Here is a 25,263-nt window from a genome sequence, read left to right as displayed (position 1 = left end):
AGTGCTCCATACCCTTTTCATCACAATGCTCCAGAACTCTTGTCATCACTATGCTCCATGCCCTTGTCACCACAATGCTCCGGAACGCTTGGCATCATTATGCTCCATGCCCGTCTCATCACAATGCTCCATGACAATTGTCACCAAAATGCTCCATGGCCTTTGTCATCACAATGCTCCATGGCCCCTGTTATCACAGTGCTTCATGTTACCTTTCCTCACAATTCTAGATGACCACTGTCATCACAATGCCCCATGACACCTGTCATCACAATTCGCCATGGCCCTTGTCATCACAATGATCCATGATCCATGTCATCACAATGTTCATGGACACTTGTCATCACAATGCTCCATGACAACTTACATCACAATGCTCCTTGACCCCTGTCATTTCATTGCTCCATGGCCTATGCATTCACAATGCTCCATGGCTCCTGTAATCACATTGCTCCATGATCCCTTTCATCACAATGCTCCAAGACCGCTGTCATCACAATGCCCCATGATGCCTATCATCATAATGCTCCAAGGCCACTCTTATCACAATGCTCCATGATCCCTGTCCTCCCAATGTTCCATGACACTAGTCATCACAGTGCTCCATGACCCCTGTCATCACAATATTCACTGCCCATGTAATCACAATTCTCCTGGTCCCCTGTAATCACAATGCTCCATACCCTTGTCATCACAATGATCCAGAACTCTTGTCATCATAATTCTCCATGCCCGAGTCATCACAGTGCTCCATGACCACTTTCATCACAATGCTCCTTGACCCCTGTCATCACAATGCTCTATGACCACTGTCATCACAATGCCACATGACACCTGTCATCACAATGCTCTATAGCCCCTGTCAGCACAATGTTCCATGACAGGTATCATCACAATGATCCATGACTGCTGTCATCACAATGTTCCCTACCCTTATCATCTCAATGCTCCCTGGCCCCTGTCATCACAATGCTCCATGCTCATATCATCACAAGGCTCCATTACCCATGTCATCGTAGTGATCCATGACCCCTTTCATCACAATGCTCCATGACCCCAGTCATCACAATGCTCCATAGCCCTTGTCATCACAATGCTCCATTAGCCCTGTCATCACAATGTTCCATGACTCTTGTCATCAAAATGCCTCATGATCCATTTAATCACAATGCTCCATGATTCCTTTCATCACATCCTCCATGATACTTGTCATTACACTGCCCCATGACCTTTTTCAGAACAATGCTCCATGATACCAGTCATCACAATGCTCCATGACCATTGTCGTCACAATGCTCCATGCCCCTTTCAACACAATGCTCCATGACAACTGTCATCACAATGCTCCATGGTCTTTGTCATCACAATTATACATGGCCCCTGTGATCACAATGCCCCATGACCCCTTTCATCACAATGCTCCATGACCACTGTCATCACAATGCCCCATGACCCCTGTCATCACAATGCTCCATGGCCCCTGTCATTACAATGCTCCATGACCACTGTCATCACAATGTTCATGATCGCTGTAATCACAATGACTCATGACACCTTTCCTCAGAAGGCTCCAGTACGCCTGTCATCACAATGCTCCAATGACCGTCTCATCACAATGCTCCATGATCCCTGTCAGCACAACGTTCCATGACAATTGTCATCACAATGCTCCATGACACCTGTCATCACAATGTTGCCTGCCCATGTCATCAAAATGCTCCATGTCCCCTGTAATCACAATGTTCCATTACACCTGTCTTCACAATGTTCCCTGCCCATGTCATCACAATGCTCCATTACCAATGTAATCAAAATGTTCGCCTGCCCTTGTCATCAAAATGCTCCATGGCCCCTTTAATCACAATGCTCCATGAACCCTGTCATCACAATGTTCCATGACAGTTGTCATCACAATGCTCCATGACCCTGTAATCACAATGCTCCATGCCCTTGTCATCACAATGCTCCAGAACTCTTGTCATCATAATGATGAATGCTCGTGTCATCGCAAAGCTCCATGATACTTGTCATCACAATGTTCCATGGCCTTGTCATTACAATACTCCATGGCCCCTGTCATCACAGTGCTCCATGATACCTTTTATCACAATTCTAGATGACCACTGTCATCACAATGCCCCAAGACACATGTCATCACAATTCGCCATGGCCCTTGCCATCACAATGCTCCATGACCCGTGTCATCACAATGGTCCAGGACACTTGTCATCACAATGATCCATGACCACTTACATCACAATGCTCCTTGACTCCTGTCATCACAATGCTCCATAGCCTATGCATTCGCAATGCTACATGGTCCCTGTAATCACATTGCTCCATGATCCATTTCATCACAATGCTCTATGACCCCTGTCATTACAATGCCACATTATACCTGTCATCACAATGCTCCATGGCCCCTGTCAGCACAATGTTCCATGACAGATGTCATCACTCTCCTCCATGGTCCCTGTAATCACAATGCTCCATTCCCTTGTCAACGCAATGCTCCAGAACTCTTGTCATCATAATGCTCCATGCCTGTCTCATCACAATTCTCCATGACACTTTTCATTAAAATTCTCCATGGCCTTTATCATCACAATGCTCCATGGCCCCTATTATCATAGTGATCCATGGTACCTTTCATCACAATGCTAGATAACCTCTGTCATCACAATGCCCGAGGACACCTGTCATCAGAATTGGCCATGGCCCTTGTCATCACAATGCTCCATGCCCTTGTCACCACAATGCTCCAGAACTCTAGGCATCATAATGCTCCATGCCCGTCTCATCACAATGCTCCATGACACTTTTCATCAAAATGCTCCATGGCCTTTGTCATCACAATGCTCCATGGCCCCTGTTATCATAGTGCTCCATGTTACCTTTCATCAAAATTCTAGATGACCACTGTCATCACAAGGCCCCATGACACCTGTCATCACAATTCGCCATGGCCCTTGTCATCACAATGCTCCATGATCCATGTCATCACAATGTTCCTGGACACTTATCATCACAATGAACTATGACCACATTCATCACAATGCTCCATGACCCCTGTCATCACACTGCTCCATGGCCTATGCATTCAAAATGCTCCATGGGCCCTGTAATCACATTGCTCCTTGATCCCTTTCATCACAATGCTCCAAGACCGCTGTCATCACAAGGCCGCATGACGCGTATCATCATAATGCTCCAAGGCCCCTCTCGTCACAATGCTCCATGAACCCTGTCATCACAATGTTCCATGACACTTGTCATCACAGTGCTCCATGAACCCCTGTCATCACAATATTCACTGCCCATGTAATCACAATGCTCCTGGTCTCCTGTAATCACAGTGCTCCATACCCTTTTCATCACAATGCTCCAGAACTCTTGTCATCATAATGCTCCATGCCCGTGTCATCACAATGCTTGAAGAACCTTGTCATCACAATGCTCCATGAACCGTGTCATCACAAGGTTCCAGGACCCTTGTCATCACAATGATCCATGACCCCTGTCATCTCAATGCTCCATGATCTTTGTATTCACAATGCTCCCTGGCCCCTATAATTGCGGTGATCCATGACCCCTGTCATCACAATGCTCCCTGGTATATTTCGTCACAATTCTAGATGACCACTGTCATCACAGTGCTCCACGGCCACTGTCGTCAGAGTCCTCCATGATACCTTTCATTACAATTCTACATGACCAGTGTCATCACAATGCCCCATGACACCTGTCATCACAATTCGCCATGGCACTTGTCATCACAATGCTCCATGACAACTTACATCACAATGCTCCTTGACCCTGTCATTTCATTGCTCCATGGCCTATGCATTCACAATGCTCCATGGCTCCTGTAAGCACATTGCTCCATGATCCCTTTCATCACAATGCTCCAAGACCGCTGTCATCACAATGCCCCATGACGCCTATCATCATAATGCTCTAAGGCCCCTCTCATCACAATGCTCCATGATCCCTTTCATCACAATATTCCAGGACTCTAGTCATCACAGTGCTCCATGACCCCTGTCATCACAATATTCACTGCCCATGTAATCACAATGCTCGTGGTCCCCTGTAATCATAGTGCTCCATACCCTTGTCATCACAATGCTCCAGAACTCTTGTCATCATAATGCTCCATGCCCGTGTCATCACAATGCTTGAAGAACCTTGTCATCACAATGCTCCATGAACCGTGTCATCACAAGGTTCCAGGACCCTTGTCATCACAATGATCCATGACCCCTGTCATCTCAATGCTCCATGATCTTTGTATTCACAATGCTCCATGGCCTCTATAATTGCGGTGATCCATGACCCCTGTCATCACAATGCTCCCTGGTATATTTCATCACAATTCTAGATGACCACTGTCATCACAGTGCTCCACGGCCCCTGTCATCAGAGTCCTCCCTGATACCTTTCATCACAATTCTATATGACCGCTCTCATCACAATTCCACATGACACCTGTCATCACAATGCTCCATGAACCATGTCATCACAATGTTCATGGACAATAGTCATCACAATGCTCCATGACAACTTACATCACAATGCTCCTTGACCCCTGTCATTCCATTGCTCCATGGCCTATGCATTCACAATGCTCCATGGCTCCTGTAATCACATTGCTCCATGATCCCTTTCATCACAATGCTCCAAGACCGCTATCATCACAATGCCCCATGAAGCCTATCATCATAATGCTCCAAGGCCCCTCTCATCACAATGCTCCATGATCCCTGTCATCACAATGTTCCATGACACTAGTCATCACAGTGCTCCATGACCCCTGTCATCACAATATTCACTGCCCATGTAATCACAATGCTCCTGGTCCCCTGTAATCTCAATGCTCCATACCCTTGTCATCACAATGCTCCAGAACTCTTGTCATCATAATGCTCCATCCCCGTGTCATCACAGTGCTCCATGACCACTTTCATCACAATGCTCCTTGACCCCTGTCATTCCATTGCTCCATGGCCTATGCATTCACAATGCTCCATGGCTCCTGTAAGCACATTGCTCCATGATCCCTTTCATCACAATGTTCTATGACCACTCTCATCACAATATCCCATGACGCCTATCATCATAATGCTCCAAGGGCCCTCTCATCACAATGCTCCATGAACCCTGTCATCACAATGTTCAATGACACTTGTCATCACAGTGCTCCATGAACGCCTGTCATCACAATATTCACTGCCCATGTAATCACAATGCTCCTGGTCCCCTGTAATCACAGTGCTCCATACCCTTTTCATCACAATGCTCCAGAACTCTTGTCATCACTATGCTCCATGCCCTTGTCACCACAATGCTCCAGAACGCTTGGCATCATAATGCTCCATGCCCGTCTCATCACAATGCTCCATGACAATTGTCATAAAAATGCTCCATGGCCTTTGTCATCACAATGCTCCATGGCCCCTGTTATCACAGTGCTTCATGTTACCTTTCCTCACAATTCTCGATGACCACTGTCATCACAATGCCCCATGACACCTGTCATCACAATTCGCCATGGCCCTTGTCATCACAATGATCCATGATCCATGTCATCACAATGTTCATGGACACTTGTCATCACAATGCTCCATGACAACTTACATCACAATGCTCCTTGACCCCTGTCATTTCATTGCTCCATGGCCTATGCATTCACAATGCTCCATGGCTCCTGTAATCATATTGCTCCATGATCCCTTTCATCACAATGCTCCAAGACCGCTGTCATCACAATGCCCCATATGCCTATCATCATAATGCTCCAAGGCCACTCTTATCACAATGCTCCATGATCCCTGTCCTCCCAATGTTCCATGACACTAGTCATCACAGTGCTCCATGACCCCTGTCATCACAATATTCACTGCCCATGTAATCACAATGCTCCTGGTCCCCTGTAATCACAATGCTCCATACCCTTGTCATCACAATGCTCCAGAACTCTTGTCATCATAATGCTCCATCCCCGTGTCATCACAGTGCTCCATGACCACTTTCATCACAATGCTCCTTGACCCCTGTCATCACAATGCTCTATGACCACTGTCATCACAATGCCACATGACACCTGTCATCACAATGCTCTATAGCCCCTGTCAGCACAATGTTCCATGACAGGTATCATCACAATGATCCATGACTGCTGTCATCACAATGTTCCCTGCCCTTGTCATTCTCAATGCTCCCTGGCCCCTGTCATCACAATGATCCATGCTCATATCATCACAATGCTCCATTACCCATGTCATCGTAGTGATCCATGACCCCTTTCATCACAATGCTCCATGACCCCAGTCATCACAATGCTCCATAGCCCTTGTCATCACAATGCTCCATTAGCCCTGTTATCACAATGTTCCGTGACTCTTGTCATCAAAATGCCTCATGATCCATTTAATCTCAATGCTCCATGACTCCTTTCAACACATCCTCCATGATCCTTGTCATTGCACTGCCCCATGACCTTTTTCAGAACAATGCTCCATGATACCAGTCATCACAATGCTCCATGACCATTGTCGTCACAATGCTCCATGCCCCTTTCAACACAATGCTCCATGACAACTGTCATCACAATGCTCCATGGCCTTTGTCATCACAATTATACATGGCCCCTGTGATCACAGTGCTCCATGACCCCTTTCATCACAATGCTCCATGACCACTGTCATCACAATGCCCCATGACCCCTGTCATCACAATGCTCCATGGCCCCTGTCATTACAATGCTCCATGACCACTGTCATCACAATGTTCCATGATCGCTGTAATCACAATGACCCATGACACCTTTCCTCAGAAGGCTCCAGTACGCCTGTCATCACAATGCTCCAATGACCGTCTCATCACAATGCTCCATGATCCCTGTCAGCACAACGTTCCATGACAATTGTCATCACAATGCTCCATGACACCTGTCATCACAATGTTTCCTGCCCATGTCATCAAAATGCTCCATGTCCCCTGTAATCACAATGTTCCATTACACCTGTCTTCACAATGTTCCCTGCCCATGTCATCACAATGCTCCATTACCAATGTAATCAAAATGTTCGCCTGCCCTTGTCATCAAAATGCTCCATGGCCCCTTTAATCACAATGCTCCATGAACCCTGTCATCCCAATGTTCCATGACAGTTGTCATCACAATGCTCCATGACCCTGTAATCACAATGCTCCATGCCCTTGTCATCATAATGCTCCAGAACTCTTGTCATCATAATGATGAATGCTCGTGTCATCACAAAGCTCCATGATACTTGTCATCACAATGTTCCATGGCCTTGTCATTACAATACTCCATGGCCCCTGTCATCACAGTGCTCCATGATACCTTTTATCACAGTTCTAGATGACCACTGTCATCACAATGCCCCAAGACACATGTCATCACAATTCGCCATGGCCCTTGCCATCACAATGCTCCATGACCCGTGTCATCACAATGGTCCAGGACACTTGTCATCACAATGATCCATGACCACTTACATCACAATGCTCCTTGACTCCTTTCATCACAATGCTCCATAGCCTATGCATTCGCAATGCTACATGGTCCCTGTAACCACATTGCTCCATGATCCATTTCATCACAATGCTCTATGACCACTGTCATTACAATGCCACATTATACCTGTCATCACAATGCTCCATGGCCCCTGTCAGCCCAATATTCCATGACAGATATCATCACTATCCTCCATGGTCCATGTAATCACAATGCTCCATTCCCTTGTCAACGCAATGCTCCAGAACTCTTGTCATCATAATGCTCCATGCCCGTCTCATCACAATTCTCCATGACACTTTTCATTAAAATGCTCCATGGTCTTTATCATCACAATGCTCCATGGCCCCTGTTATCACATTGATCCATTGTACCTTTCATCACAATGCTAGATAACCTCTGTCATCACAATGCCCGATGACACCTGTCATCAGAATTGGCCATGGCCCTTGTCATCACAATGCTCCATGCCCTTGTCACCACAATGCTCCAGAACTCTTGGCATCATAATGCTCCATGTCCGTCTCATCACAATGCTCCATGACACTTGTCATCAAAATGCTCCATGGCCTTTGTCATCAGAATGCTCCATGGCCCCTGTTATCACAGTGCTCCATGTTACCTTTCATCACAATTCTAGATGACCACTGTCATCACAATGCCCCATGACACCTGTCATCACAATTCGCCATGGCCCTTGTCATCACAATGCTCCATGATCCATGTCAACACAATGTTCCTGGACACTTATCATCACAATGAACTATGACCACATTCATCACAATGCTCCATGACCCCTGTCATCACACTGCTCCATGGCCTATGCATTCAAAATGCTCCATGGCCCCTGTAATCACATTGCTCCATGATCCCTTTCATCACAATGTTCTATGACCACTCTCATCACAATACCCCATGACGCCTATCATCATAATGCTCCAAGGCCCGTCTCATCACAATGCTCCATGAAACCTGTCATCACAATGTTCCATGACACTTGTCATCACAGTGCTCCATGAACCCCTGTCATCACAATATTCACTGCCTATGTAATCACAATGCTCCTGGTCTCCTGTAATCACAGTGCTCCATACCGTTTTCATCACAATGCTCCAGAACTCTTGTCATCATAATGCTCCATGCCCGTGTCATCACAATGCTTGAAGAACCTTGTCATCACAATGCTCCATGAACCGTGTCATCACAAGGTTCCAGGACCCTTGTCATCACAATGATCCATGACCCCTGTCATCTCAATGCTCCATGATCTTTGTATTCACAATGCTCCATGGCCCCTATAATTGCGGTGATCCATGACCCCTGTCATCACAATGCTCCCTGGTATATTTCATCACAATTCTAGATGACCACTGTCATCACAGTGCCTCACGGCCCCTGTCGTCAGAGTCCTCCATGATACCTTTCATTACAATTCTACATGACCACTGTCATCACAATGCCACATGACACCTGTCATCACAATGCTCTATAGCCCCTGTCAGCACAATGTTCCATGACAGGTATCATCACAATGATCCATGACTGCTGTCATCACAATGTTCCCTGCCCTTGTCATTCTCAATGCTCCCTGGCCCCTGTCATCACAATGATCCATGCTCATATCATCACAATGCTCCATTACCCATGTCATCGTAGTGATCCATGAGCCCTTTCATCACAATGCTCCATGACCCCAGTCATCACAATGCTCCATAGCCCTTGTCATCACAATGCTCCATTAGCCCTGTCATCACAATGTTCCATGACTCTTGTCATCAAAATGCCTCATGATCCATTTAATCACAATGCTCCATGACTCCTTTCATCACATCCTCCATGACACTTGTCATTACACTGCCCCATGACCTTTTTCAGAACAATGCTCCATGATACCAGTCATCACAATGCTCCATGACCATTGTCGTCACAATGCTCCATGCCCCTTTCAACACAATGCTCCATGACAACTGTCATCACAATGCTCCATGGTCTTTGTCATCACAATTATACATGGCCCCTGTGATCACAATGCCCCATGACCCCTTTCATCACAATGCTCCATGACCACTGTCATCACAATGCCCCATGACCCCTGTCATCACAATGCTCCATGGCCCCTGTCATTACAATGCTCCATGACCACTGTCATCACAATGTTCATGATCGCTGTAATCACAATGACTCATGACACCTTTCCTCAGAAGGCTCCAGTACGCCTGTCATCACAATGCTCCATGACCACTGTCATCACAATGCCCCATGACACCTGTCATCACAATTCGCCATGGCACTTGTCATCACAATGCTCCATGAACTATGTCATCACAATGTTCATGGACACTTGTCATCACAATGCTCCATGACAACTTACATCACAATGCTCCTTGACCCCTGTCATTTCATTGCTCCATGGCCTATGCATTCACAATGCTCCATGGCTCCTGTAAGCACATTGCTCCATGATCCCTTTCATCACAATGTTCTATGACCACTCTCATCACAATATCCCATGACGCCTATCATCATAATGCTCCAAGGGCCCTCTCATCACAATGCTCCATGAACCCTGTCATCACAATGTTCAATGACACTTGTCATCACAGTGCTCCATGAACGCCTGTCATCACAATATTCACTGCCCATGTAATCACAATGCTCCTGGTCCCCTGTAATCACAGTGCTCCATACCCTTTTCATCACAATGCTCCAGAACTCTTGTCATCACTATGCTCCATGCCCTTGTCACCACAATGCTCCGGAACGCTTGGCATCATAATGCTCCATGCCCGTCTCATCACAATGCTCCATGACAATTGTCACCAAAATGCTCCATGGCCTTTGTCATCACAATGCTCCATGGCCCCTGTTATCACAGTGCTTCATGTTACCTTTCCTCACAATTCTAGATGACCACTGTCATCACAATGCCCCATGACACCTGTCATCACAATTCGCCATGGCCCTTGTCATCACAATGATCCATGATCCATGTCATCACAATGTTCATGGACACTTGTCATCACAATGCTCCATGACAACTTACATCACAATGCTCCTTGACCCCTGTCATTTCATTGCTCCATGGCCTATGCATTCACAATGCTCCATGGCTCCTGTAATCACATTGCTCCATGATCCCTTTCATCACAATGCTCCAAGACCGCTGTCATCACAATGCCCCAAGATGCCTATCATCATAATGCTCCAAGGCCACTCTTATCACAATGCTCCATGATCCCTGTCCTCCCAATGTTCCATGACACTAGTCATCACAGTGCTCCATGACCCCTGTCATCACAATATTCACTGCCCATGTAATCACAATTCTCCTGGTCCCCTGTAATCACAATGCTCCATACCCTTGTCATCACAATGATCCAGAACTCTTGTCATCATAATTCTCCATGCCCGAGTCATCACAGTGCTCCATGACCACTTTCATCACAATGCTCCTTGACCCCTGTCATCACAATGCTCTATGACCACTGTCATCACAATGCCACATGACACCTGTCATCACAATGCTCTATAGCCCGTGTCAGCACAATGTTCCATGACAGGTATCATCACAATGATCCATGACTGCTGTCATCACAATGTTCCCTGCCCTTATCATCTCAATGCTCCCTGGCCCCTGTCATCACAATGCTCCATGCTCATATCATCACAAGGCTCCATTACCCATGTCATCGTAGTGATCCATGACCCCTTTCATCACAATGCTCCATGACCCCAGTCATCACAATGCTCCATAGCCCTTGTCATCACAATGCACCATTAGCCCTGTCATCACAATGTTCCATGACTCTTGTCATCAAAATGCCTCATGATCCATTTAATCACAATGCTCCATGATTCCTTTCATCACATCCTCCATGATACTTGTCATTACACTGCCCCATGACCTTTTTCAGAACAATGCTCCATGATACCAGTCATCACAATGCTCCATGACCATTGTCGTCACAATGCTCCATGCCCCTTTCAACACAATGCTCCATGACAACTGTCATCACAATGCTCCATGGTCTTTGTCATCACAATTATACATGGCCCCTGTGATCACAATGCCCCATGACCCCTTTCATCACAATGCTCCATGACCACTGTCATCACAATGCCCCATGACCCCTGTCATCACAATGCTCCATGGCCCCTGTCATTACAATGCTCCATGACCACTGTCATCACAATGTTCATGATCGCTGTAATCACAATGACTCATGACACCTTTCCTCAGAAGGCTCCAGTACGCCTGTCATCACAATGCTCCAATGACCGTCTCATCACAATGCTCCATGATCCCTGTCAGCACAACGTTCCATGACAATTGTCATCACAATGCTCCATGACACCTGTCATCACAATGTTGCCTGCCCATGTCATCAAAATGCTCCATGTCCCCTGTAATCACAATGTTCCATTACACCTGTCTTCACAATGTTCCCTGCCCATGTCATCACAATGCTCCATTACCAATGTAATCAAAATGTTCGCCTGCCCTTGTCATCAAAATGCTCCATGGCCCCTTTAATCACAATGCTCCATGAACCCTGTCATCACAATGTTCCATGACAGTTGTCATCACAATGCTCCATGACCCTGTAATCACAATGCTCCATGCCCTTGTCATCACAATGCTCCAGAACTCTTGTCATCATAATGATGAATGCTCGTGTCATCGCAAAGCTCCATGATACTTGTCATCACAATGTTCCATGGCCTTGTCATTACAATACTCCATGGCCCCTGTCATCACAGTGCTCCATGATACCTTTTATCACAATTCTAGATGACCACTGTCATCACAATGCCCCAAGACACATGTCATCACAATTCGCCATGGCCCTTGCCATCACAATGCTCCATGACCCGTGTCATCACAATGGTCCAGGACACTTGTCATCACAATGATCCATGACCACTTACATCACAATGCTCCTTGACTCCTGTCATCACAATGCTCCATAGCCTATGCATTCGCAATGCTACATGGTCCCTGTAATCACATTGCTCCATGATCCATTTCATCACAATGCTCTATGACCCCTGTCATTACAATGCCACATTATACCTGTCATCACAATGCTCCATGGCCCCTGTCAGCACAATGTTCCATGACAGTTGTCATCACTCTCCTCCATGGTCCCTGTAATCACAATGCTCCATTCCCTTGTCAACGCAATGCTCCAGAACTCTTGTCATCATAATGCTCCATGCCCGTCTCATCACAATTCTCCATGACACTTTTCATTAAAATGCTCCATGGCCTTTATCATCACAATGCTCCATGGCCCCTATTATCATAGTGATCCATGGTACCTTTCATCACAATGCTAGATAACCTCTGTCATCACAATGCCCGAGGACACCTGTCATCAGAATTGGCCATGGCCCTTGTCATCACAATGCTCCATGCCCTTGTCACCACAATGCTCCAGAACTCTGGGCATCATAATGCTCCATGCCCGTCTCATCACAATGCTCCATGACACTTTTCATCAAAATGCTCCATGGCCTTTGTCATCACAATGCTCCATGGCCCCTGTTATCATAGTGCTCCATGTTACCTTTCATCAAAATTCTAGATGACCACTGTCATCACAAGGCCCCATGACACCTGTCATCACAATTCGCCATGGCCCTTGTCATCACAATGCTCCATGATCCATGTCATCACAATGTTCCTGGACACTTATCATCACAATGAACTATGACCACATTCATCACAATGCTCCATGACCCCTGTCATCACACTGCTCCATGGCCTATGCATTCAAAATGCTCCATGGGCCCTGTAATCACATTGCTCCATGATCCCTTTCATCACAATGCTCCAAGACCGCTGTCATCACAAGGCCGCATGACGCGTATCATCATAATGCTCCAAGGCCCCTCTCGTCACAATGCTCCATGAACCCTGTCATCACAATGTTCCATGACACTTGTCATCACAGTGCTCCATGAACCCCTGTCATCACAATATTCACTGCCCATGTAATCACAATGCTCCTGGTCTCCTGTAATCACAGTGCTCCATACCCTTTTCATCACAATGCTCCAGAACTCTTGTCATCATAATGCTCCATGCCCGTGTCATCACAATGCTTGAAGAACCTTGTCATCACAATGCTCCATGAACCGTGTCATCACAAGGTTCCAGGACCCTTGTCATCACAATGATCCATGACCCCTGTCATCTCAATGCTCCATGATCTTTGTATTCACAATGCTCCCTGGCCCCTATAATTGCGGGGATCCATGACCCCTGTCATCACAATGCTCCCTGGTATATTTCGTCACAATTCTAGATGACCACTGTCATCACAGTGCTCCACGGCCCCTGTCGTCAGAGTCCTCCATGATACCTTTCATTACAATTCTACATGACCAGTGTCATCACAATGCCCCATGACACCTGTCATCACAATTCGCCATGGCACTTGTCATCACAATGCTCCATGACAACTTACATCACAATGCTCCTTGACCCTGTCATTTCATTGCTCCATGGCCTATGCATTCACAATGCTCCATGGCTCCTGTAAGCACATTGCTCCATGATCCCTTTCATCACAATGCTCCAAGACTGCTGTCATCACAATGCCCCATGACGCCTATCATCATAATGCTCTAAGGCCCCTCTCATCACAATGCTCCAGGATCCCTTTCATCACAATATTCCAGGACTCTAGTCATCACAGTGCTCCATGACCCCTGTCATCACAATATTCACTGCCCATGTAATCACAATGCTCGTGGTCCCCTGTAATCATAGTGCTCCATACCCTTGTCATCACAATGCTCCAGAACTCTTGTCATCATAATGCTCCATGCCCGTGTCATCACAATGCTTGAAGAACCTTGTCATCACAATGCTCCATGAACCGTGTCATCACAAGGTTCCAGGACCCTTGTCATCACAATGATCCATGACCCCTGTCATCTCAATGCTCCATGATCTTTGTATTCACAATGCTCCATGGCCTCTATAATTGCGGTGATCCATGACCCCTGTCATCACAATGCTCCCTGGTATATTTCATCACAATTCTAGATGACCACTGTCATCACAGTGCTCCACAGCCCCTGTCATCAGAGTCCTCCCTGATACCTTTCATCACAATTCTATATGACCGCTCTCATCACAATTCCACATGACACCTGTCATCACAATGCTCCATGAACCATGTCATCACAATGTTCATGGACAATAGTCATCACAATGCTCCATGACAACTTACATCACAATGCTCCTTGACCCCTGTCATTCCATTGCTCCATGGCCTATGCATTCACAATGCTCCATGGCTCCTGTAATCACATTGCTCCATGATCCCTTTCATCACAATGCTCCAAGACCGCTATCATCACAATGCCCCATGACGCCTATCATCATAATGCTCCAAGGCCCCTCTCATCACAATGCTCCATGATCCCTGTCATCACAATGTTCCATGACACTAGTCATCACAGTGCTCCATGACCCCTGTCATCACAATATTCACTGCCCATGTAATCACAATGCTCCTGGTCCCCTGTAATCTCAATGCTCCATACCCTTGTCATCACAATGCTCCAGAACTCTTGTCATCATAATGCTCCATCCCCGTGTCATCACAGTCCTCCATGACCACTTTCATCACAATGCTCCTTGACCCCTGTCATCACAATGCTCTATGACCACTGTCATCACAATGCCACATGACACCTGTCATCACAATGCTCTATAGCCCCTGTCAGCACAATGTTCCATGACAGGTATCATCACAATGATCCATGACTGCTGTCATCACAATGTTCCCTGCCCTTGTCATTCTCAATGCTCCCTGGCCCCTGTCATCACAATGCTCCATGCTCATATCATCACAATGCTCCATTACCCATGTCATCGTAGTGATCCATGACCCCTTTCATCACAATGCTCCATGACCCCAGTCATCACAATGCTCCATAGCTCTTGTCATCACAATGCTCCATTAGCCCTGTCATCACAATGTTCCATGACTCTTGTCATCAAAATGCCTCATGATCCATTTAATCACAATGCTCCATGACTCCTTTCATCACATCCTCCATGATACTTGTCATTACACTGCCCCATGACCTTTTTCAGAACAATGCTCCATGATACCAGTAATCACAATGCTCCATGACCATTGTCGTCACAATGCTCCATGCCCCTTTCAACACAATGCTCCATGACAACTGTCATCACAATGCTCCATGGTCTTTGTCATCACAATTATACATGGCCCCTGTGATCACAGTGCTCCATGACCCCTTTCATCACAATGCTCCATGACCACTGTCATCACAATGCCCCATGACCCCTGTCATCACAATGCTCCATGGCCCCTGTCATTACAATGCTCCATGACCACTGTCATCACAATGTTCCATGATCGCTGTAATCACAATGACTCATGACACCTTTCCTCAGAAGGCTCCAGTACGCCTGTCATCACAATGCTCCAATGACCGTCTCATCACAATGCTCCATGATCCCTGTCAGCACAACGTTCCATGACAATTGTCATCACAATGCTCCATGACACCTGTCATCACAATGTTGCCTGCCCATGTCATCAAAATGCTCCATGTCCCCTGTAATCACAATGTTCCATTACACCTGTCTTCACAATGTTCCCTGCCCATGTCATCACAATGCTCCATTACCAATGTAATCAAAATGTTCGCCTGCCCTTGTCATCAAAATGCTCCATGGCCCCTTTAATCACAATGCTCCATGAACCCTGTCATCACAATGTTCCATGACAGTTGTCATCACAATGCTCCATGACCCTGTAATCACAATGCTCCATGCCCTTGTCATCACAATGCTCCAGAACTCTTGTCATCATAATGATGAATGCTCGTGTCATCACAAAGCTCCATGATACTTGTCATCACAATGTTCCATGGCCTTGTCATTACAATATTCCATGGCCCCTGTCATCACAGTGCTCCATGATACCTTTTATCACAATTCTAGATGACCACTGTCATCACAATGCCCCAAGACACATGTCATCACAATTCGCCATGGCCCTTGCCATCACAATGCTCCATGACCCGTGTCATCACAATGGTCCAGGACACTTGTCATCACAATGATCCATGACCACTTACATCACAATGCTCCTTGACTCCTGTCATCACAATGCTCCATAGCCTATGCATTCGCAATGCTACATGGTCCCTGTAATCACATTGCTCCATGATCCATTTCATCACAATGCTCTATGACCACTGTCATTACAATGCCACATTATACCTGTCATCACAATGCTCCATGGCCCCTGTCAGCACAATGTTCCATGACAGATGTCATCACTCTCCTCCATGGTCCCTGTAATCACAATGCTCCATTCCCTTGTCAACGCAATGCTCCAGAACTCTTGTCATCATAATGCTCCATGCCCGTCTCATCACAATTCTCCATGACACTTTTCATTAAAATGCTCCATGGCCTTTATCATCACAATGCTCCATGGCCCCTGTTATCTCAGTGATCCATGGTACCTTTCATCAAAATGCTAGATAACCTCTGTCATCACAATGCCCGAGGACACCTGTCATCAGAATTGGCCATGGCCCTTGTCATCACAATGCTCCATGCCCTTGTCACCACAATGCTCCAGAACTCTGGGCATCATAATGCTCCATGCCCGTCTCATCACAATGCTCCATGACACTTGTCATCAAAATGCTCCATGGCCTTTGTCATCACAATGCTCCATGGCCCCTGTTATCATAGTGCTCCATGTTACCTTTCATCACAATTCTAGATGACCACTGTCATCACAAGGCCCCATGACACCTGTCATCACAATTCGCCATGGCCCTTGTCATCACAATGCTCCATGATCCATGTCATCACAATGTTCCTGGACACTTATCATCACAATGAACTATGACCACATTCATCACAATGCTCCATGACCCCTGTCATCACACTGCTCCATGGCCTATGCATTCAAAATGCTCCATGGCCCCTGTAATCACATTGCTCCATGATCCCTTTCATCACAATGCTCCAAGACCGCTGTCATCACAATACCCCATGACGCCTATCATCATAATGCTCCAAGGCCCCTCTCATCACAATGCTCCATGAACCCTGTCATCACAATGTTCCATGACACTTGTCATCACAGTGCTACATGAACCCCTGTCATCACAATATTCACTGCCCATGTAATCACAATGCTCCTGGTCCCCTGTAATCACAATGCTCCATACCCTTTTCATCACAATGCTCCAGAACTCTTGTCATCATAATGCTCCATTCCCGTGTCATCACAGTGCTCCATGACCACTTTCATCACAATGCTCCTTGACCCCTGTCATCACAATGCTCTATGACCACTGTCATCACAATGCCACATGACACCTGTCATCACAATGCTCTATAGCCCCTGTCAGCACAATGTTCCATGACAGGTATCATCACAATGATCCATGACTGCTGTCATCACAATGTTCCATGCCTTTGTCATTCTCAATGCTCCCTGGCCCCTGTCATCACAATGATCCATGCTCATATCATCACAATGCTCCATTACCCATGTCATCGTAGTGATCCATGAGCCCTTTCATCACAATGCTCCATGACCCCAGTCATCACAATGCTCCATAGCCCTTGTCATCACAATGCTCCATTAGCCCTGTCATCACAATGTTCCATGACTCTTGTCATCAAAATGCCTCATGATCCATTTAATCACAATGCTCCATGACTGCTTTCAAAACATCCTCCATGATACTTGTCATTACACTGCCCCATGACCTTTTTCAGAACAATGCTCCATGATACCAGTCATCACAATGCTCCATGACCATTGTCGTCACAATGCTCCATGCCCCTTTCAACACAATGCTCCATGACAACTGTCATCACAATGCTCCATGGCCTTTGTCATCACAATTATACATGGCCCCTGTGATCACAGTGCTCCATGACCCCTTTCATCACAATGCTCCATGACCACTGTCATCACAATGCCCCATGACCCCTGTCATCACAATGCTCCATGGCCCCTGTCATTACAATGCTCCATGACCACTGTCATCACAATGTTCCATGATCGCTGTAATCACAATGACCCATGACACCTTTCCTCAGAAGGCTCCAGTACGCCTGTCATCACAATGCTCCAATGACCGTCTCATCACAATGCTCCATGATCCCTGTCAGCACAACGTTCCATGACAATTGTCATCACAATGCTCCATGACACCTGTCATCACAATGTTGCCTGCCCATGTCATCAAAATGCTCCATGTCCCCTGTAATCACAATGTTCCATTACACCTGTCTTCACAATGTTCCCTGCCCATGTCATCACAATGCTCCATTACCAATGTAATCAAAATGTTCGCCTGCCCTTGTCATCAAAATGCTCCATGGCCCCTTTAATCACAATGCTCCATGAACCCTGTCATCCCAATGTTCCATGACAGTTGTCATCACAATGCTCCATGACCCTGTAATCACAATGCTCCATGCCCTTGTCATCACAATGCTCCAGAACTCTTGTCATCATAATGATGAATGCTCGTGTCATCGCAAAGCTCCATGATACTTGTCATCACAATGTTCCATGGCCTTGTCATTACAATACTCCATGGCCCCTGTCATCACAGTGCTCCATGATACCTTTTATCACAATTCTAGATGACCACTGTCATCACAATGCCCCAAGACACATGTCATCACAATTCGCCATGGCCCTTGCCATCACAATGCTCCATGACCCGTGTCATCACAATGGTCCAGGACACTTGTCATCACAATGATCCATGACCACTTACATCACAATGCTCCTTGACTCCTGTCATCACAATGCTCCATAGCCTATGCATTCGCAATGCTACATGGTCCCTGTAACCACATTGCTCCATGATCCATTTCATCACAATGCTCTATGACCACTGTCATTACAATGCCACATTATACCTGTCATCACAATGCTCCATGGCCCCTGTCAGCCCAATATTCCATGACAGATATCATCACTATCCTCCATGGTCCATGTAATCACAATGCTCTATTCCCTTGTCAACGCAATGCTCCAGAACTCTTGTCATCATAATGCTCCATGCCCGTCTCATCACAATTCTCCATGACACTTTTCATTAAAATGCTCCATGGTCTTTATCATCACAATGCTCCATGGCCCCTGTTATCACATTGATCCATTGTACCTTTCATCACAATGCTAGATAACCTCTGTCATCACAATGCCCGATGACACCTGTCATCAGAATTGGCCATGGCCCTTGTCATCACAATGCTCCATGCCCTTGTCACCACAATGCTCCAGAACTCTTGGCATCATAATGCTCCATGTCCGTCTCATCACAATGCTCCATGACACTTGTCATCAAAATGCTCCATGGCCTTTGTCATCACAATGCTCCATGGCCCCTGTTATCACAGTGCTCCATGTTACCTTTCATCACAATTCTAGATGACCACTGTCATCACAATGCCCCATGACACCTGTCATCACAATTCGCCATGGCCCTTGTCATCACAATGCTCCATGATCCATGTCATCACAATGTTCCTGGACACTTATCATCACAATGAACTATGACCACATTCATCACAATGCTCCATGACCCCTGTCATCACACTGCTCCATGGCCTATGCATTCAAAATGCTCCATGGCCCCTGTAATCACATTGCTCCATGATCCCTTTCATCACAATGTTCTATGACCACTCTCATCACAATGCCCCATGACGCCTATCATCATAATGCTCCAAGGCCCGTCTCATCACAATGCTCCATGAAACCTGTCATCACAATGTTCCATGACACTTGTCATCACAGTGCTCCATGAACCCCTGTCATCACAATATTCACTGCCCATGTAATCACAATGCTCCTGGTCTCCTGTAATCACAGTGCTCCATACCCTTTTCATCACAATGCTCCAGAACTCTTGTCATCATAATGCTCCATGCCCGTGTCATCACAATGCTTGAAGAACCTTGTCATCACAATGCTCCATGAACCGTGTCATCACAAGGTTCCAGGACCCTTGTCATCACAATGATCCATGACCCCTGTCATCTCAATGCTCCATGATCTTTGTATTCACAATGCTCCATGGCCCCTATAATTGCGGTGATCCATGACCCCTGTCATCACAATGCTCCCTGGTATATTTCATCACAATTCTAGATGACCACTGTCATCACAGTGCCTCACGGCCCCTGTCGTCAGAGTCCTCCATGATACCTTTCATTACAATTCTACATGACCACTGTCATCACAATGCCACATGACACCTGTCATCACAATGCTCTATAGCCCCTGTCAGCACAATGTTCCATGACAGGTATCATCACAATGATCCATGACTGCTGTCATCACAATGTTCCCTGCCCTTGTCATTCTCAATGCTCCCTGGCCCCTGTCATCACAATGATCCATGCTCATATCATCACAATGCTCCATTACCCATGTCATCGTAGTGATCCATGAGCCCTTTCATCACAATGCTCCATGACCCCAGTCATCACAATGCTCCATAGCCCTTGTCATCACAATGCTCCATTAGCCCTGTCATCACAATGTTCCATGACTCTTGTCATCAAAATGCCTCATGATCCATTTAATCACAATGCTCCATGACTCCTTTCATCACATCCTCCATGACACTTGTCATTACACTGCCCCATGACCTTTTTCAGAACAATGCTCCATGATACCAGTCATCACAATGCTCCATGACCATTGTCGTCACAATGCTCCATGCCCCTTTCAACACAATGCTCCATGACAACTGTCATCACAATGCTCCATGGTCTTTGTCATCACAATTATACATGGCCCCTGTGATCACAATGCCCCATGACCCCTTTCATCACAATGCTCCATGACCACTGTCATCACAGTGCCCCATGACCCCTGTCATCACAATGCTCCATGGCCCCTGTCATTACAATGCTCCATGACCACTGTCATCACAATGTTCATGATCGCTGTAATCACAATGACTCATGACACCTTTCCTCAGAAGGCTCCAGTACGCCTGTCATCACAATGCTCCAATGACCGTCTCATCACAATGCTCCATGATCCCTGTCAGCACAACGTTCCATGACAATTGTCATCACAATGCTCCATGACACCTGTCATCACAATGTTGCCTGCCCATGTCATCAAAATGCTCCATGTCCCCTGTAATCACAATGTTCCATTACACCTGTCTTCACAATGTTCCCTGCCCATGTCATCACAATGCTCCATTACCAATGTAATCAAAATGTTCGCCTGCCCTTGTCATCAAAATGCTCCATGGCCCCTTTAATCACAATGCTCCATGAACCCTGTCATCACAATGTTCCATGACAGTTGTCATCACAATGCTCCATGACCCTGTAATCACAATGCTCCATGCCCTTGTCATCACAATGCTCCAGAACTCTTGTCATCATAATGATGAATGCTCGTGTCATCGCAAAGCTCCATGATACTTGTCATCACAATGTTCCATGGCCTTGTCATTACAATACTCCATGGCCCCTGTCATCACAGTGCTCCATGATACCTTTTATCACAATCCTAGATGACCACTGTCATCACAATGCCCCAAGACACATGTCATCACAATTCGCCATGGCCCTTGCCATCACAATGCTCCATGACCCGTGTCATCACAATTGTCCAGGACACTTGTCATCACAATGATCCATGACCACTTACATCACAATGCTCCTTGACTCCTGTCATCACAATGCTCCATAGCCTATGCATTCGCAATGCTACGTGGTCCCTGTAATCACATTGCTCCATGATCCATTTCATCACAATGCTCTATGACCCCTGTCATTACAATGCCACATTATACCTGTCATCACAATGCTCCATGGCCCCTGTCAGCACAATGTTCCATGACAGATGTCATCACTCTCCTCCATGGTCCCTGTAATCACAATGCTCCATTCCCTTGTCAACGCAATGCTCCAGAACTCTTGTCATCATAATGCTCCATGCCCGTCTCATCACAATTCTCCATGACACTTTTCATTAAAATGCTCCATGGCCTTTATCATCACAATGCTCCATGGCCCCTATTATCACAGTGATCCATGGTACCTTTCATCACAATGCTAGATAACCTCTGTCATCACAATGCCCGAGGACACCTGTCATCAGAATTGGCCATGGCCCTTGTCATCACAATGCTCCATGCCCTTGTCACCACAATGCTCCAGAACTCTGGGCATCATAATGCTCCATGCCCGTCTCATCACAATGCTCCATGACACTTGTCATCAAAATGCTCCATGGCCTTTGTCATCACAATGCTCCATGGCCCCTGTTATCATAGTGCTCCATGTTACCTTTCATCACAATTCTAGATGACCACTGTCATCACAAGGCCCCATGACACCTGTCATCACAATTCGCCATGGCCCTTGTCATCACAATGCTCCATGATCCATGTCATCACAATGTTCCTGGACACTTATCATCACAATGAACTATGACCACATTCATCACAATGCTCCATGACCCCTGTCATCACACTGCTCCATGGCCTAAGCATTCAAAATGCTCCATGGCCCCTGTAATCACATTGCTCCATGATCCCTTTCATCACAATGCTCCAAGACCGCTGTCATCACAAGGCCGCATGACGCGTATCATCATAATGCTCCAAGGCCCCTCTCATCACAATGCTCCATGAACCCTGTCATCACAATGTTCCATGACACTTGTCATCACAGTGCTCCATGAACCCCTGTCATCACAATATTCACTGCCCATGTAATCACAATGCTCCTGGTCTCCTGTAATCACAGTGCTCCATACCCTTTTCATCACAATGCTCCAGGACTCTTGTCATCATAATGCTCCATGCCCGTGTCATCACAATGCTTGAAGAACCTTGTCATCACCATGCTCCATGAACCGTGTCATCACAAGGTTCCAGGACCCTTGTCATCACAATGATCCATGACCCCGTCATCTCAATGCTCCATGATCTTTGTATTCACAATGCTCCCTGGCCCCTATAATTGCGGTGATCCATGACCCCTGTCATCACAATGCTCCCTGGTATATTTCGTCACAATTCTAAATGACCACTGTCATCACAGTGCTCCACGGCCCCTGTCGTCAGAGTCCTCCATGATACCTTTCATTACAGTTCTACATGACCACTGTCATCACAATGCCCCATGACACCTGTCATCACAATTCGCCATGGCACTTGTCATCACAATGCTCCATGAACTATGTCATCACAATGTTCATGGACACTTGTCATCACAATGCTCCATGACAACTTACATCACAATGCTCCTTGACCCCTGTCATTTCATTGCTCCATGGCCTATGCATTCACAATGCTCCATGGCTCCTGTAAGCACATTGCTCCATGATCCCTTTCATCACAATGTTCTATGACCACTCTCATCACAATATCCCATGACGCCTATCATCATAATGCTCCAAGGGGCCTCTCATCACAATGCTCCATGAACCCTGTCATCACAATGTTCAATGACACTTGACATCACAGTGCTCCATGAACGCCTGTCATCACAATATTCACTGCCCATGTAATCACAATGCTCCTGGTCCCCTGTAATCACAGTGCTCCATACCCTTTTCATCACAATGCTCCAGAACTCTTGTCATCACTATGCTCCATGCCCTTGTCACCACAATGCTCCGGAACGCTTGGCATCATAATGCTCCATGCCCGTCTCATCACAATGCTCCATGACAATTGTCACCAAAATGCTCCATGGCCTTTGTCATCACAATGCTCCATGGCCCCTGTTATCACAGTGCTTCATGTTACCTTTCCTCACAATTCTAGATGACCACTGTCATCACAATGCCCCATGACACCTGTCATCACAATTCGCCATGGCCCTTGTCATCACAATGATCCATGATCCATGTCATCACAATGTTCATGGACACTTGTCATCACAATGCTCCATGACAACTTACATCACAATGCTCCTTGACCCCTGTCATTTCATTGCTCCATGGCCTATGCATTCACAATGCTCCATGGCTCCTGTAATCACATTGCTCCATGATCCCTTTCATCACAATGCTCCAAGACCGCTGTCATCACAATGCCCCATGATGCCTATCATCATAATGCTCCAAGGCCACTCTTATCACAATGCTCCATGATCCCTGTCCTCCCAATGTTCCATGACACTAGTCATCACAGTGCTCCATGACCCCTGTCATCACAATATTCACTGCCCATGTAATCACAATTCTCCTGGTCCCCTGTAATCACAATGCTCCATACCCTTGTCATCACAATGATCCAGAACTCTTGTCATCATAATTCTCCATGCCCGAGTCATCACAGTGCTCCATGACCACTTTCATCACAATGCTCCTTGACCCCTGTCATCACAATGCTCTATGACCACTGTCATCACAATGCCACATGACACCTGTCATCACAATGCTCTATAGCCCCTGTCAGCACAATGTTCCATGACAGGTATCATCACAATGATCCATGACTGCTGTCATCACAATGTTCCCTACCCTTATCATCTCAATGCTCCCTGGCCCCTGTCATCACAATGCTCCATGCTCATATCATCACAAGGCTCCATTACCCATGTCATCGTAGTGATCCATGACCCCTTTCATCACAATGCTCCATGACCCCAGTCATCACAATGCTCCATAGCCCTTGTCATCACAATG

The sequence above is a fragment of the Balaenoptera borealis genome (genome assembly GCF_965194805.1).
Source record: "Balaenoptera borealis genome assembly, chromosome: 10".
Classification (NCBI taxonomy): domain Eukaryota; kingdom Metazoa; phylum Chordata; class Mammalia; order Artiodactyla; family Balaenopteridae; genus Balaenoptera; species Balaenoptera borealis.
Note: the sequence above shows the minus strand (reverse complement) of the source record.